Source organism: Halyomorpha halys, unplaced genomic scaffold, assembly GCF_000696795.3.
Source record: "Halyomorpha halys isolate HHAL.00 unplaced genomic scaffold, Hhal_1.1 Scaffold157.1, whole genome shotgun sequence".
NCBI lineage: Eukaryota > Metazoa > Arthropoda > Insecta > Hemiptera > Pentatomidae > Halyomorpha > Halyomorpha halys.
In genome coordinates, this window is record NW_027114029.1 from 1,905,508 (window position 1) to 1,923,350 (window position 17,843).

Here is a 17,843-nt window from a genome sequence, read left to right on the forward strand (position 1 = left end):
TATATATATATATATATATATTCTTACATAACAGTCAACCATTAATTATGAAAATAAAAATTAAGCACTTTAACTGTTATTGTAAAATTTATTGAAGAAAATTAATAACGTTTTCGGGCACAGCCAAAGGATTTTTTTTATATTACTTTACTTATAAATCATACTATTATTGTTTTATTGATTTAATTTTAATTTTTATTCTTATAATAGTTCGTTGTACAGCAAGCTCTTATGGTATGAATAAGTATATCTTTATTACTACATGACCTTAAATGAAGCAGATTGTAATAATCAACAATAGATTAAAATAATTAGAAGTTTAAAATAGTAACAACATTCTTATTATTATTAAAATAAGTTAAAAACAAAATATGTTTGTTTCAGTATCGGCGTTGAATTAGTTACTGCTCATTAAGACTGGCCATGGCTCACATATTTTCAATAAATTGGATTCACCATTCTCTGCTGAATGAAAAACATTGATGGACTCTAGGATTCATTTTGGTGAATAACGAAACTTTGAACTTTGCAGTACAGTCAGGTAAACATTTTATAAGCATTTTTATTATAATATACTTAAATCTGAATATATGATCTTATTGTATGTATGAAAGCATATTTTTAAAAGATATATGATTCTTGGCTATTCGTCCCCTCAAACAGCATGAAAATTTATAGTTTAGACTTTATTTTGTTGTAAAAACTCTATAGGTATCTTGTAAATTCGTTTATATAAAGTTTCGCTTGTAATTTACGGATTAGTATTTGCTTATTAGTACAAGAGCCGGGATGAAAAAAAGGCAGTTATCTCACCCCAATTTTTTATTACTTTAATGAAAACTATGTAAAATTACTAGTCTAAATTGTCGAGTCTGGCAAGTATAGGTAGAGGGAATAAAAAATGGCGGCTGTTTCAAAACCTTATAAAAAATATTAATTTTTCGTTCGAAGCTCTATATCTTTAAAATTACAAACAATACTAGAAAACCTAAGAGGATATTATTTAAAGAAAAGTAAATTTGCTGAAATATTAGCCCTAAAAGAGCTATTTACGTCCAATAGTTCTCGAGATATAGCTTTTAAAAAAGTAAAATTTCTTAAAAATCTACTAAAAGATTAGTAGTTAGTTAATTTATTTTGAGAAATCTATATCTCAGGAACTATGTGACGTGCAGATGTCTATTAGCACTCAAATTAAAGCTAGTTTAATGGACTATAAAGAAGTTTACGACCTTTACCTTCGTAGGAATAGTTGTTTTCATGATATTTGCTAAAATAAATTGATTTATAGTTGTTCGGACAGTAAGTTTGATTTATGAAAAACTTTATTTCAGAAACCATTGGACATATAGATGTCTGCCAGCGCTCAAATTAAAGCTAGTTAAATTTACTTCAAAATAGTTAATTATGTTTATCTTTTTAGGAGCAGTAGTTTTTATGATATTTGACAAAATAAACTCGCAAAATGTTAATTTCTAGTTTTTTCTTGGAGAAGTTAGTCGGGGGGTGCGGTCAGCAAAGAACAAACTAAATAAATAAAACCATATTTATTTATTTTATGCCGACGTTTCGACCTGAGTTTCATGTCTTCATCAGGAGTTGTGGCATAGAAGGCAGGTTTGTAACTGCTTTAATTTCTAGTTGTTCGCATAAAAAGTTGGATTTTTGAAAAAAATATATCTCTAGACCCACAAGACGCACATATGTCAGCCAACACTCAAAATAACGGAAATTTAACTTTCTACGTTTATGACACTTATCTTCGCAGGAGTAGTAATTTTTATGATATTCTCATATGAATATAAATTTGGAAAATGACAACTTGTCCGAACAACTATAAATCAATTCATTTTTAGCTAATATCACGAAAACTACTATTCCTACGAAGATAAAGGTCATAAACTACTTTATAGTTCATTAAACTAGCTTTAATTTGAGTCCTAATAGACATCGGTACGTAAAATGGTTTTTGAGATATGAATTTTTCAATATAAATTCACTAACTACTGATCTTTTAGTACGTCCCATACAACATTTTTATGAAATGTTGCTTTTTAAAAAGCTGTATCTCGAGAACTGTTGAACATAAATATTTATATTAGGGCTTACATTTTAGCAAATTTACTCTACTTTAAATGATGCTCTCTTAAAGTTTCTATTGTTGTTGGTAGTTGTAAAGATATAGAGCTCCGAATGAAAAATTAGTTTTTATTTATAGCTTTGAAACAGCCCCCATTTTTCATTCCCCTACCTAAACTTGGCAGACTCATCAATTTTGACTAGTAATTATACATAGCTTTCAATTAAGTAATCAACAATTAGATGAAATAACTGCCCTTTTTCTGTTCTTGGGCTCTTGTACTATTTGTGCAGTCGAAAAAATTGAACACAATTTTTGGTAGAGTGACAATTAATTTGTGATTGATTCACATCTACAATTCACTATCAGTCAATTTGACTCCTTATTTAGAACTTTTAAAATAATAAAGGCATTAACTATGTAAGTAACAAAAGTTAGAGGAGCAGTTTAAAATAATCAAAACTTTTAATTATTTCTCGTACCGGTGTTTTCTTAAGGAGCCTGTTCAATTTTTAATCGATAATGAGTCGGTTAATTCTTGTCGACTTAAGTATCGATTGTTGCGGTTCCTCGCCCGTCTAATATTAATCATAATGGGTCTGGTATTTAGTGACTATGGCAGATAATAACAGATGAAATCACCGGTTGGTGACACATTACAACCGGGCATTATCAGGCGTAGGATTACATTAATTAGGCACCCGAGAACTTTCCCAGTAATATTAATTATTAACTCGAACATTTCTCAGTAGTAATTATTGTACCAAAAATTCTAAGGTATCTCTCGGCTTTCCGACTTAAGAGAAGTAATTATTCTTACATTAAGAAACAACCGGGGATTCGACCCCCCCGGTCAATTTCCATCTGTGAATTGAAATAGGCTTAATGATAGACTAATTATTTAAGAATTTTGTTTTTTAATCTATAATACACGTTTTAACGCTCATTAAACTCGTTATATCTATAAAACTCCTGGTAACATAAAGAGAAGGAAACATACTGGACACTGAAACTAGGTATGAAGCAAGAAGCTCTTCAATGAAATATCAGAGGAAAAGGCAAGATTTTACCTTAACCTTACTAGAAATGAACTGAGGACGATAACAGGACTCCTCACCAGCCACTGCCCCTTAAAAATATTATCTTGAGAAGATGAGGCTGGTGGAGGATTCCACCTGCCGTCTATGTATGGAAGACGAAGAAAAGGCACAGCACATTCTGTATGAATGTGAAGCCCTTGCCTTCCGAAGATTACAGTATTTGGGACAGGACCGAATGGAACCTGAAGGCATTTCTAGTACAAATCCAAAAGGATTATTGAGTATTCGTAAGAAGCATAGGATTCATATGGGATATTTACTGGAAAGAAGGGTAACTCACAAAAGATCCAATTGGGTCGAAGTGAGGAAGGGATTCCCGACCCTCAGTGTAATAATAATAATAATAATAATAATAATAATAATAATAAATCTATATAAAATTGAATGACTTAACTATTAACAAAGTCTCATTAAAATAGTTGACTGGGCTTAAATGTTGAGTTTCCAAGAAAGCTTCTTCTATAGTACTTTTAATTTCGATTATTAGAAGTAATAAACCACCCCATATTGTTAGCAGTTTTGGAGAAAAATATGGTTTTTGTTTTTCCTTTGTTGTTATGACAATAGTGAGAGTGGACAAGAATGCGAAATTTTCCAAAACGTTTCTTCTAAAGTACCTTTAATTTTTTTATTTCAACAAACGACTTTTTTATTTGTTACCTGTAATAGTGGATAAATATAAAATATTTATATTGTCAACTAGATGAGAATAAAAGAAGTAATATTTCCGAGATTGGAAACAAAGTTCTAGAAATAAAAATAATAATATAGGTGGATAAAATTCCGTAGAAAAGTCACTAGTTTTTTTAAAAATGATGACAAATACATAAAATCGTAGAAGATAATAAATTAGCATAATAAACATTATTTAAGAAATAATAAATTTTTAAGCAATGAACGGACACCAGTTTCAAAATAAATTAATTTACATTTCCAGTTCCACTGAAAGCACATAATAAAATGTTGCTATTAATATAACTAAATGTATCCGCTTTCATATTAAAAATATAATGAAAAAATTATCGACTTTTATGGTCTGTTAAATAATTTTTACTTTCAAATCAATATTTTGTATTACGTATTATTCAAACTTAAAAAAAATAAAAGTCTATTTAGATTTTTTTTTTTTTTTGGAAAATAGACATTTTTAAAATAAATGATTCATATGTATATCGAATGAACTTGATGTTGTTAAATTGCTTCCAAACATCCCTGAACCGTAATGCTCTATACCTCCGAAATTCCTGCACTATACCAGATCGAGGAGTAACGGAGATTGCAATAGCCACTACTCCTTCGGGAGATGACCATAAAGAGGCGGAGGATGGCTGACAGCCGGTAAGGAGCGGGCTGCAGAGGAGGCAGGTAACCGATACGTGACGGAGCGAGGAGATGAGAGGCCGGCCCACCGTAATGACAATGTGTGGATGTGTCAGGGTAATCATCCACCATCCACCATCTACCAATCTACCTCGTTCACTGCTCAGGAATCTACCTCTCTCTTACTGTCAGCTACGTTCTCTCCGGTCCGGAATTTTCGCCAGCTTCGGTCAAGTCATGTAGAAAACCGCTTTATTTATCTGCTCTATTCATTTTTTTTTTTTTTTACGTATAAATAAAATAATAATCATGAAGTATTCATTATGAGCACAAGATAGTCGAAGGTGCGGTAAGTAATGATAAACACAAATATGTAAAACCTACTTAATTTGTGGAGACTTTCGGCCTTTATCAGGACTTAAAATAAAAAACAACCATAATATAGAGATAAAGAAAAAAAAGGATATCAAATAAAAAAAAAAAAAAGATATAAAATAAAATATTGCAAAAGTAAAAATTAAATAAACCTATTTATTTATTGTTTCTGTGCCAAAGAAGTTATTTCGTTTTTCTTTTCAGCCCTGATGAAGTCTGAAACTTCGGCACAGAATTCTACTTATTTGTATATGTACTGATCGCAAACTCTCTTCCTCCCTCCCATCTTTTCCTGAAATGATAATGTTTATGAAATTAGCAACTAAACAGGATGGAACCTTAAACTCAAAAAGGTAGCTGATCCGAACACTAAATAGAAAAGTTTCTACAAAAAAGGATTATAATCAAACGAGGAGAAGATGGTTGTGGGGTGCGTTCGAAATAAAACACATACAAGTTGAAGTAACTTATTAAATCGTGCCAATGTTTCGGCCAGAATTTCTAGCCTTCATCAGGGCTAAGAACAGAACAAGATAACAACCGATGAATACAGGAAATATAAACAGAATGACAGTTTATATTTTCTTATTTATTATAATTGTTTTCTTATTTAGTTTCTTAATATTTTATTTTTTATTTTCTGTATTCATTGGTTGATATCTTGTCCTGTTCTTAGCCCTGATGAAGGCTAGAAATTCAGGCCGGAACGGCACGATTAAATAAGTTACATCAACTTATTTGTGTTTTATTTTGACCGCACCCCAACCATCTTCTCCTCGTATAAGTCATCCACGGTCAACTATCTCTCATGATTATGATCATGTTTCGTTATTGCTCCACTTGCTACTATGCTACTAATTTACAAAAATTTTTTGAATTGGATTTTAATATATGTGTTAGTAACTTAAACTACCTTAAATAAGTAAAACTGAAAATTTATAATACCGTTCAGTTTTATCACTGTTTTATTTCCCAGGGCCGGGTTCGAGTCCAGATGAGAAGATTTATTTATTCCATTAAATCATTCGTGGGTTAATCCTGAGATCAGGTCACACTCAGGAGGATCATCCAGTCTGTAGTGACACTAGTTTCATAAAATTCATTGGTTTGGTGCTGAAATCATCAAGCACTATATTTTATCAATTGGGCAGCTGACAAATGAGGCACAAGAGGCGCAGCAATTTGTATATATAAATACGCAGCATAAAGATCTCGTGAAAATTATTGTAGTGAAACCAGCGTACTGCTACAAATGAAGCACTACTTCATATGAAATCTGAACCAATAGTTATGTTTTTTTTTAAGACATCACACAAAAAAAATTAATAAAAAAAAACGCAAAATTTATAGAAAGTAATGTTTAAATATTATTTAAAAGAGTACATCGGAAACCAAGGAAAAAGAGCATTCTACTTAAGTCGACTTGATCTGAATTTGCAGCCAGAAATAAATTTGTATCACTTTTATAATTAACAACTTAAGAGGGTACATTTATTTGTAAATTTTATTTATTCACAGGACTATATCTCCATAACAAAGCTAATGGCTACTTTTTTCGGGGACTCTTCTGTTCTGTCATTAGTCATAGCGGTGGATATTTTCTTCAGACGTCATTTCCATCTTTAGTCTATGTGTAATACAGTTGTAAATCTCAGTTAATACTTAACATCAAGATTAGCACACTACTTCATCAATCCTCAACAAATCCCACATTATCAATACTGGGTGTTATTATTTTCAAGGTATACTGAGTAATTGATATTAAAATATTAGAAGCAGTAACTAACTCACCAAAAACAGAAAAAATACATTTTTTTAAAATTAAATATATCTGAAAATTATTGAATTTACACAAATTTCTAATTGAATAAATAAACAAAAGGCTACTTGCGAAAAAGTGAAGTGAAGCTGTAAAAAAAAGTAAATGTGGGATCAAGCAGAAGACAATAATTACAATAATGTTTCCAGGAGACAATGATGTTTCTAAAAGACAATAATTACAATAATGTTTCCAGAAGACAATAATTACTTTGACTCTTATAATAATTAAGCTAACAAACATGGTGAGTCTAAATTAGTTTTATGAAATAGAAATTCAACAAAAAAATAAGGTGATATTTTAATTTTGATCTGGAGTATTATATGTAACGTACATATTTACTTTGAACATAAATAGAAGGGATTTAATAAATTGAGCTGATAAAAAAAAAAAAAAAAAAAAGGACTTGCCGAATGATGGCTCATAGCCGGACGGAAACAAAAGAAGCGACGAAGGACGTGAGGTAAGTTCCTTACCACGCCCTATGATCCTTCACCTCTGCCCGGGCTGCGATCGCTCCAGTCCTCGAAATATTGGAACGTTCCATCTGTATCCAGTTCTCCATTACCGCCTTTATTGGTTCGGACAACAGAAGACACGTTCGCTGTTCTTCCACATTTATGGCGATCTGTCCGATTAGTATTATTACGGGTCTGGGTCGCTAAGACTGTCATGGAGGAATTTTGTTTTTTTTCTTTTCCCCTCCTTCCCTTTAGGAAGACTTTTTCCAATCATCATTTTGAGGAATAGCGTACTCTACTTAGCTGTGCTACGGTAAAAGACTCTTTTTCACGACCATACTCTTCAATCTGCTACAATGCATCTCCTGACTGAGCTTACAAGCTTTTGACTATTTCTGAAGATTATTCTCTTCACAGGACATTTGGAATGAAGAACTTGGATGTGACTGACAATGAACTTCTGCATAAAAAGAGCTCGCTATCACTCTATCTACTTTTGTTATTTTCTTTAATATATGTGATTATTAATATAATTAAATCTTTTACTTCAAACTCATTCATTATAAAGACATATCGAACCCTAGCCACAGCAAATTCAATAGTACCAGAGCCCAAGAGGAGAAAAACGGCAGTTATTTCGCCTCAGTTTTTTCTTACTTTAATGAAAACTATGTATAATTACTAGTAAAAATTGATGTTTGCCAAGAATAGGTAGGGGGAATAAAAAATGGCGGCTGTTTAAAACAATGCAATTTTCATTCGGAGCTCTATATCCTAAAAACACCGACAACACTAGAAAACCTAAGAGAACATCATTCAAAGTTTTTTGTTTTTTTAAAAAAATTATTTATTGATATTTACAACTTTACATAAATACAACAAGTAAATTTGAGGAAATCGTAATGGTATGGTTCAAGCATGTAGAGAAACTACCCAATGGTAGCACTCTAAAAACATTTTTACAATATAATGTCTCGAGGCCACCTTCTTTTCAGACGCCTCAAAGGATTGTCCGGAATAAAAGAGAAAGCAAGATTAGAAACTAATGGGTTTGAGTGTTTAGGGAGTTTGTAATGGAAGGATTGATATCTGTTTCGGGCTAGATCGGTTACAAATGGAACATTAAGGTCTTTGAGGATGATTTTATTTGTGACAAAGAAGGGAGCATTTAGGATTTTATGAAGGATTTTGGATTGTAAGGATTGGATACGAGAGGAATTCGAAGGTTTAGCGGAGCCCCAGAGCTCAACGCCGTATGTCCAGATAGGCCTTATAATTGTCATGTAAATCAGTCTTTTGTAATGAATTGGAAGTTTGGACCGTTTGTCTAGTAAGTAAGTTATTCAAAGTAAAGTAAATTTTCTAAAATATGAGGCCTAATAGAGCTATTTATGTTGAATAGTTCTTGAGATATATCATTTTAAAAAGCAATATCATTTACTTTCAGGGGTAATATTTATGAATACATTTTATTTCAATAATGTGACGGGTGCATACAACCAATTTATTATAAAAATTATTTAAGTTTATTACTACTTTCAGTTTAGATGAGTCTAGGTTAGATAAGAACAAGATATAGAAATTGTTAGATATGACAATTAGAATATAAGGTGTAAACATTTATATAAAAAAGAAAGGAAGAAACAAGGATCACGAAAATACAAATATAGGGGAATAAGAATTTAATTATTAAAACTTACAGTAATAATTTGTTGTGTCTTAAAACTATACGAAGTCCTGCAAAGTGGTTACCAATAAATAGTTAATTTTTACTATTTTATACTTTTATTGGCCGTAGGATCTTCCTACAATCTACTACATACGGTATTAATGTTCAAAAAAAAATATTATATAGTTTTATTTTAAAAACTGGTCCTAAGGATATTTTCTTTTTATCATTTTGATTAGTATTTAATAATTCAAAATGGTTCTCAAAAAAAAAAAAAAAAAAAAAATAAATCTTATTTAACTGGTCCTAAGGAGATTTTCTTTTTATCATTTTGATTAGTATTTAATAATTCAAAATGGTTCTAAAAAAAAAAAAGGTAAATCTTATTTATATTAAATTTTTTTTTTAATATAATACATTCTTTATAAATTAAAAATAAACAGAATTTTTTTAATATTGTGTTTATAAGTTTGTTATAAATTGTAATAAAAAAAAAATTAACAATTTAATACTTGTTATTTCTTCATAGCAGTAGCAATGACAGTTTATACTATACACACTAAAGTGTTGTATGAAATGAAATAATAAATAAAATATGTCTTCGAAGCGAATATAATTTTCTCAATATCTTCCATTTATTTTTTATTTTTTATCCTCTTATGTTGTTTTTATAAAGTTTTTTCCGATTAAATATAAAATAAAACCATTAAAACAAATGCATTTTTTGTCTATTTGTAATTTATGCATATCAGTATTCTCCGTTGAAGCATAAGTATCTCTCTCAGTGTATTTTCCGTTTAGAAGACTTTCGATTGTTAGCATATTTTTCCAACTGCTTAAGCATCATGTACTCTACATAAAATTCTCTGTAATGTGCAGGAGTTTGTAGAAGTAAGATTTGCATTTGCTAAAACCCACCCCAGGCTACTGCTGAATGTCCGAAGGTGGGGACGGCGGAGGTTACGTGCTAAGGTACAGTTTAACTGCCAACTACGGTGCGGCGGTTCATGAACTGCCCCCAGCCGGCTTTATGCAAATTATAATCGCCTCTTCGGTCGGTCTTTAAAAATTCTACCTCGTAAAAAAAAAAAAAAAGAAAAAATAAGTAATTCGAGTGGAGGAAGGGCGCTATGATAGGGCCGGTTATTGTCTTCTGTATTTTCCCTCTTCTACCCCTTCCAGTTTTCTTTATTTTTGTTTGATTCATTTTTTTCTCCTCCTTTTCCTGAGAAACCTCTCCCTCTCGAGCTAAACTGTCGTATATCTTCTTTAATAGCTGCTAATGCGTGTTCCTTGGTTTTAACTACAACAGACCGCATTTGTGATAATTAAAACGAGACAGAGTTGCATCTGATTTAATTACATTTCACAAACAAGTAGAAAATAATTTACTATGACTTATATAGGATTGATCTGACGTCATATACTTAAGTCATAATAGTTTCCCCACTATATGTATATAATAAAGATAACAAAGGGATAATATATAGATATATATGTTTTTTTGTTTTTGTGAAAGTTTTTATTTCATTAATATTAAATTTAAACAATTAAATCTGTGCCAATACAATCCTTGAAGGGTCAAGGGCGTAATACTTTAAATGGAAGTACTGTTACTAGACCAACGTTTATGCATAGAGGAAATTTAGTCGGAATCACGTTTCGCCACCAGATTTTTTCCCAATTAAAAATCCGAGTCCTTAGAGTTAGTAGTACAGTGCCTTACAACTGAACTACTTAATACCACCTTTTAATATTTCTTTAATATATCTACAATAACGGCATTGTTTTGGATACACCCATAAACAAATATTTTTTCTTTGTTACTTATTACATATCGATTAAGCTTTACATTTTGCTAAAAAATAAACTGAAAGGAAAAAAACTAAGAGCAGTATTGCAATAAAATAAAATTATTGTTTATTTATGATTTTTACAACAATATATATTTGATTCTCATATATCTAAAAGTATAAATTTTTGTGTTATTATCAAAAAATAGTTGATTACATTAAATAAAAGTGTAGCATACCATGTCTATACTATTCCAAATCTTTTCCCCAACTTTGGATTAAATTGGAGGAGTCGTTTTCTAAATGCAATTGTGCCGAGAAATATACTTCTGCAGATGCCTAAGAAAAATTAATGGATTGGATTACATAAGATTTTTATGGGATCTTAGACGTACAAACTCGTACAATCCCTAAAAATATGTTGCTTGATCTGGAAATGAAAATTTTCAATTCAATTTATTTTTTTAATTTCATACCTAAATACAAGGCTTCTCTAAAATTGGTAGTAGGTAGAGAAAGTAAAAATAAATAAATAAAAATGTTGTTCTTATTACTGTGGTTCTACTTTTAGATGTTTTCTATTATTTTGCATTTCTACTAATATTATTTTTTCATTATTGATTTTTTATGAATACATTGGATTAAATGATCTTTTATTTTATGGTTATTAACCTTAATGGTTGACGAAGAGGGACTAGTCCGGAAAGTGAGTGTTGTGGAGTGCAACCGATAGCTACCAAGAATTTCTCACTCTGTTTTATTTATTATACACACCCCATACGAAATATTTTTAATGCTGATATTTATCGTCATAACTTTTTATTTTAAAAGGAATTTGTTATTGGTTTTATGAAGTATCTCTTCTACGCGGACTCACACAAACAACCGGCCCGCCGGTCTTTTTTGGCTGGCCCATCTGGTGTTAATTTATTTCAAACCATTTTGAATTTCGTGCCCAAAATTGAGAGCGAACTGAGTAAATAGTTATAACAGTACCGCGCTCCGGAGTGCAGTGCCATTGTAATATAGACTGCACTTTTTTCATTTATATTTTAATTTACAGCAAAGGTCTGATTGCATCACGGGAACAAGTCATTTTAGTATTTTCGGAAATACAACAAATCACGTAAAATCTAAGACCGGCCATGGACACTGTGACGTGTTTGAAACGTCAGGAAATGACAAAAAAATGTTAAAATATACGCCATGAATCCGTTCATAGTTGTTTAATTCAATTTGTAACAATCGCGAAAATCTAAAAAATCATTACCTAATTTTTTCTTTCTTTATTATTATTATATATATTTTTTTTTTGGCGGCCCGCTACGCAATGACTAACTCGCGTTTGTAGCCCCTCTGGTGAAAAAGTCGAACACCACTGGTTTAGACCTTCAAGAAAACCTTTAGTTTTAGAACAAATAATTACAACCTCATTAATAACAACACAATATATAGCTACTGGACAACATTAGTATAATTGAATGAATCAGGTGGTGGTGAACAAGCTTATTATTCTAGAGTTGAAAGAGGTGTCGTTTCCGTCCCAGGCAATATGTTTGGCTGAACCTGATGGACAACCCACCCTTACTGCTCCAAAATTAGTAGATAAGACAATAATTAAACAAATAATAAATAATTAATTAGATCCGATGTTTTTATTGGTAGGCTGAGGTTATACTGGATGATATGTAGTTATTGAAGTAATGAGTTCCATATGTGTATAAGGTACAAGAACGAGTTAACACTTTAACAGCAATTGACTGTGTTTTTATAATAAATAGTATTATATATAGCATTTATTTATTTCAATTTTATCTTTCTAGATTGACACGTCAGTATAAAAGTTAAAATAAATTGGTCTAGAAAGGTTCTTGGTATCTGGCGAACGGAGGAAGAGGGGACATGATGTAAGATTGAAAATACTTACTGTAAAATATTTTCCCTCTATTGGCGATAAAAGGCCATTAGGACATATTAAGAAAAAAAAATAAGGCCCCGGAGAGAGTGGAGCACTCTTTTAGCCTAATTCGATTAAAGTTTGAGCGGCCGCGGTTGGAGGAGGCCAAATGTGATAACGGCCTGATAAGACGCCGGACCGGGTTAGCCCTGATTTCGGGAGCAAATGATAATTAAAATAGCTCCAGAGAGCGGGGGTGGGGGAAGGCCTGCGCACTTTTTTACCACCCCTCCCACTTTCCCCCTTCTTTCATCCCTCTTCTTCACCTCCTTCTTTCTTCCCCCTCCTCCTCCTTCCCCCTTTCTGTGTCTGAGTCTTTCTAATTAAGATGCTCAATAATTAGTAGGGGGGACCGCTCCCCCGCAGCCTCCCTACCTTCGACATGCAAAAAGACGTCAATAAGTACTCATCTAAAGCCCGCTTTAGTTTTTCGGCTCCCGGTTTCGATAAAAACCTTCCTCTTGCTTCCTCGCTTTACCGACATATGGAACTTTGAAAAAAGAGACCAGAATGTCTCTAACGACTCGGTGAGGTTTTTTTATTTTATTTTTTTGTTTTCAAAGTTTTTAAATGAACTTTTTTTCTCGGAGAAAAAGTTATCGGTAACTTTCTGACAACTCTTTAATGCTATTCCATTGTGAAAAGTTGAAAGTCTTTACAACACATCGTTAATAATTTATTGTTTTTAGTTTTTTGAACTTGTTAACACTCAAAAAGTCTACCATTCTGATATAAATAACAAAGGACAAAATATGTCAGGAAGGAATAATTGTTTAACACTTTTTTTTTTTTTAATATTTATTGATATTTACAACTATATTAAAAATATATACAACAAGTAAACTTTATGTTAGTTATACAATGTCATGATACAGACATGTGGAGAATCTAGCCACTGAAAGAACTCTAATAACAGTTTTAAAGGAGGAAATTTCGAACCCATCTTCTTTTCGGATGCCTTGGAGGATCAACAGAGACTGAAGGTGAAGCCAGTTTAGAAACAAGTGGGTTTGGTTGGTTATGGCCTAATCTGCAACATATGGAACATTGGGGTCCTCATGGATGACTTGATTTCTGACAAAGTAAGGAGCATTAAGGAATTTACGAGGGATTTTTTATTGTAAAGATTGGATACGAGAAGGATTCGGTGGTTTAGTGAAGGCCTTTTTATAGTCATATTAATGAGTCTCGTTTGTCCAAAAAATGTTGAAATAGTCGGTATCGACGAGCAGATTCCTGGCGTGTAACCATTTAGTCATCACTATATTACAAATGTGTGTATCCTGCTATTTTTATCTTGGACGTATCCGAGAAAAGTGCGTTCCCATTTTTAGTATCAATTTGCTTTCGTATTATATCAAATACAAGGGGTATAATTTATAAATGTAGTCATTAACTAAAGCTCCTTATTTTAGTTATATATTCAAAGCTTGTTAAATTTATAAATTTTTATGCTTCAAGCAATAATACTAGAGCAAATTAGATGCTGTCGGTGGCCAGCATCTCCGAAACGTCCAAGATAAATATAAATAAATTAAGTAACATTGTGTTTTATTTTTTGTCTGGAAGACAGGATAGGAGGGTAAAAAAATATTTGTTGTACAGATTATTTTAAAAAATCATTGGAACTTGGATAAATCTTTCATACTTAAGAAAGAAGTTGTGTTCTGACTAATTTTCATAAAAAATAGTGGTTACTACTTTATTTATTTCATGACTTGGATTCTTCTGATAGCCAAATTACGGATGTACACACTATTTATTACAAAAATATCTCGAAGGTTTTCAAAATCATTTTGTAAAATTGTGCATCTGAGAGGTCTGAACAAATGTCTCATCAAATGTAAGTTAACGTGATATTCTTTCAAAATCATTTAACCCCTCTCTTATTGATCTACAGTATGTAGTAGGCTATAAAATAGTGTATAAAATTAGTTAGGATATAGATATAACTCTTAATAAAGAAAATGCAATTCTTACTTATGTTACATTTTCCTCACATTGCAAGACATTAGTAGTGGAAAAGTGTAATTTTTCTCTTACAAACACATGTAACTACTCTCACAATTGAAACAGGAAAGCTGATGGAAGTACTATTTGGGAGAGGGACAAAGTATATAATTTCAAAAACACTTTTACTGGATTTTTCCTCTTTCCGGAGATATAAAGTGTATTTTTTGAAATTAGTAATTTTCTTAAACTTATTTGGAAAACTGGATAAGCAAGCAACCAAATTTTGAGTAGAATAACCTCCTTGAGTACTTTTTTACACAGTTTGAAATCTCAAATTTCATTAGTTTACAATAACTTAAGTTCTCAACTTTTTTTTTTTTAATAATTTATTTATTGTAATTTACAACTGTATAAAAATATATGCAGCAAGTAAATTTGCTGTAGGTGACATAGTGACATGATACAAACATGTGGAGAATCTAACCATTGATAGAACTCCAATAACATTTCTAGAGAAGAAGATCTCGAGGGCATCTTCTTTTCAGACGCCTAGGAGGATTATTAGGTAAAAAAGGAGAAGCCAGGTTAGTAACAAATGGATTTGGGTGGTTGGGAAGTTTATCATGGAAGGAATGGTATTTGGTTCCGGTCAAATCGTCAACATATGGGACATTGAGGTCCTGATGGATGGATGACTTGATTTGTGACGAAATAAGTAGCATTAAGTATTTTACGAAGGATTTTGGACTGTAAGGATTTCAGTCTTTACACCCTTTCCCACAAAATCATTTTTTTTTTAATTATTCATTTTTTATTTAGTTATTTCCTCCTAATTTTTGAAAACATTTTTAAAATTATCAAATGTTTAGTCATGACGTTTCTATTGGTATAACTTGGAAATATATACAGGAAAGGGGGTAGAGTATCCACTATAATTATTCATAAATTTTCTGTAGATATAAATCATAAATGAATGCTGGGCAGCAGCTTAATAGTATCCACAATACAGATCCTAGAAACCTACAGCCGATTTTTATCATTCAGACTTTTTTTTTTTCTTTTAATGATTTAGGTATACTGATCCTCATGCTGTTTTCAAATTTATTTCTGTCTGCATTAGATTCTGTTACTTCTATAATACTTTCACGTTTCCATTATATGCTACATTGATAATAAAAAGTATTAGTATCCCAACAGATATGGAGAATATTTTCTGAATTTTAACATTTTTGGAAAACCTTAACCTCTTTGAGTATTGTTTTAGTATATTATTTGCCACTTAAAGCAGGTTTTTAAACCTCAATTTTTTTAACTATAAGGGTTTTCAGTATCTTCCAAATTCTCAATTAAACATCTACCTCATCTCCTTTTCACTCAATATAATATTTGTTTATTTAACCATTTATTTTTTATTAAGTTACACCCCATTAATTTTGTTAAAGCTTTAATTTTCTATTGATACTTGGAAATGGCTACAGGGCAGGGGCTCAACAGCACCCGTAAATCAGAAGAAAACATAAGACTGCTATCGTCTCTCCCTTATAAGTTTAGGTTTATTTGATTTTCTGTCTCCTCCAGATTCTGTTCATCGCGTGGTACTCCCAACTTTCCATTATATGCTCTAGTGACTGGTATAACCCCCAAAAAGGATTAGTATCCTGTAAGGAGCTGAGGGATGAGTCGATAGCGATTAGGATCGGTAACAATTAGCCAAGGTCGGCGGAAAGCCCTCCTAATCCAATCAGACTCCCGCTAACAATGGTCGTTCGATAATGAGACAGTCGGAGCGATCGGGAGAACGGGGCTAGTTTGCGGCGGGGCCAGGAGCCACAGGTCCTAATTAGTGGCTCCCTGGAGTACCTCTCTGGGGTGCAGTGTCTGAGCAGGTGGGAGCAGGTATCTGGAGTGGTTGGTATGTGGTGGCGGATAGCTCTGTGTTCAGATCAAAATGGTTACAAGGTGGGGTCGTTACTGGGGTTTAACTTACGCTTAGGTACCTATCAAAGTTTGATCCTGATATGTAGGAATATTAACCACGATATACCACCAAAGTATGAAGTGTATATATACTTGAGCAATGATGAGGTACTCTCAAGAAATATCGGGGTTGAACAATCCATAAATACCAGGAACTTGCCTTTAGACTCAAAATAATTTATAAACTAAAAAAGGTATTAGTGCTTTCCATAGTAATTACATTTAATAATATAAATATAAATATATTATAAATTAATAATAGTTGTCACATTAGTGCATGGCTGTTCAGGTCAACAATTGGAGGAGCAGAACACACTACTGCACCCAACTGCAATAATTAACATAAAAAGGTCTTTTCAGCCTTGTATTACTCATTCTCGTTCTTCAAGCTTACATACAACGACTCACCTAACTGCAGCTCTTGATAGATCTTTCCTTATCAGATACTCTCCATTATCGAATTCTACTACTACTTCCATCTGTCGCTCCAGTACCCTTACCGTCTTATTTCTAATTAAGGAGTATGTACTTCATTAAAGAAGGAGAGTTGTTAAAGAAGATCAAGGTAACTTCAAATTTGGTCAAAAAGTTGTACTATTTGATATGCGCCTAACGGATTCAACTCCTTAGGAGGGAGTGAGATGTAATATACAATCAGTACATCCTAATACATCTTTGGAAATATATATTGGACTTTTATTTCACTTCTACCTTCTCTGAATCTATTCTCCTTCCTATATCTTCTGTCTTTTCGTCAGGACCGAAAGCCTGTAGGATTGGCTACTCCTTTACGACCATACCTTACGGGGTGGAGTTTCATAACCTGCAAGATCCTTCAGCAAAGCTCCTACTAGTAATTAGGGATAACTTCTATTTAAATCAAATTAGATCTCTCCTCCATACCTGATGTATTTTAAAAATACTTAGGAAAGTTCCAATTTTACTTACTTTATTTAATTTTACTTATTTTATTTTATCCATATTTCTTAATGTACATAGTTTGATTATGTTCATTTTATTTATATTTCTGTTCATGTACATTTTTTTTTTTTTTAAATTTTGGTATAATTGTGATCATTTATTGCTATTACTTGTTACCTAAGCTTGTAACAGACTATAATAATTAACAATGAATCAAAAAAAAAAAAAAGGAAAAGTTCTGGCCTCAGTAAAGAGAGCTCAGTCTCACAGTGCGTTAATTACCAAAAAAATCTGTTACTAGCTTTGAAATCATTACATTATAAATAATTAAATTTAACAATTTGTACATTTGAATGTAATTGTTTGCCTATAAAGGTTCGGTAATCAGAATATATATATATATATATATATATATATA

The 17,843-nt window shown here is 31.8% G+C and overlaps 1 long non-coding RNA gene across 6 annotated transcripts in view; it reads left to right on the forward strand.

Annotated features, from left to right (window-relative positions):
* LOC106678711 (uncharacterized) overlaps positions 1-17,843 on the forward strand; it is a 263,439-nt gene that overhangs the window by 138,397 nt on the left and 107,199 nt on the right. For all 6 annotated transcript variants that reach the window (XR_010844478.1, XR_010844480.1, XR_010844479.1 and 3 more), the window contains one exon: positions 385-541. This is a non-coding gene — a long non-coding RNA (uncharacterized lncRNA). The remainder of the gene's footprint in view (positions 1-384; positions 542-17,843) is intronic.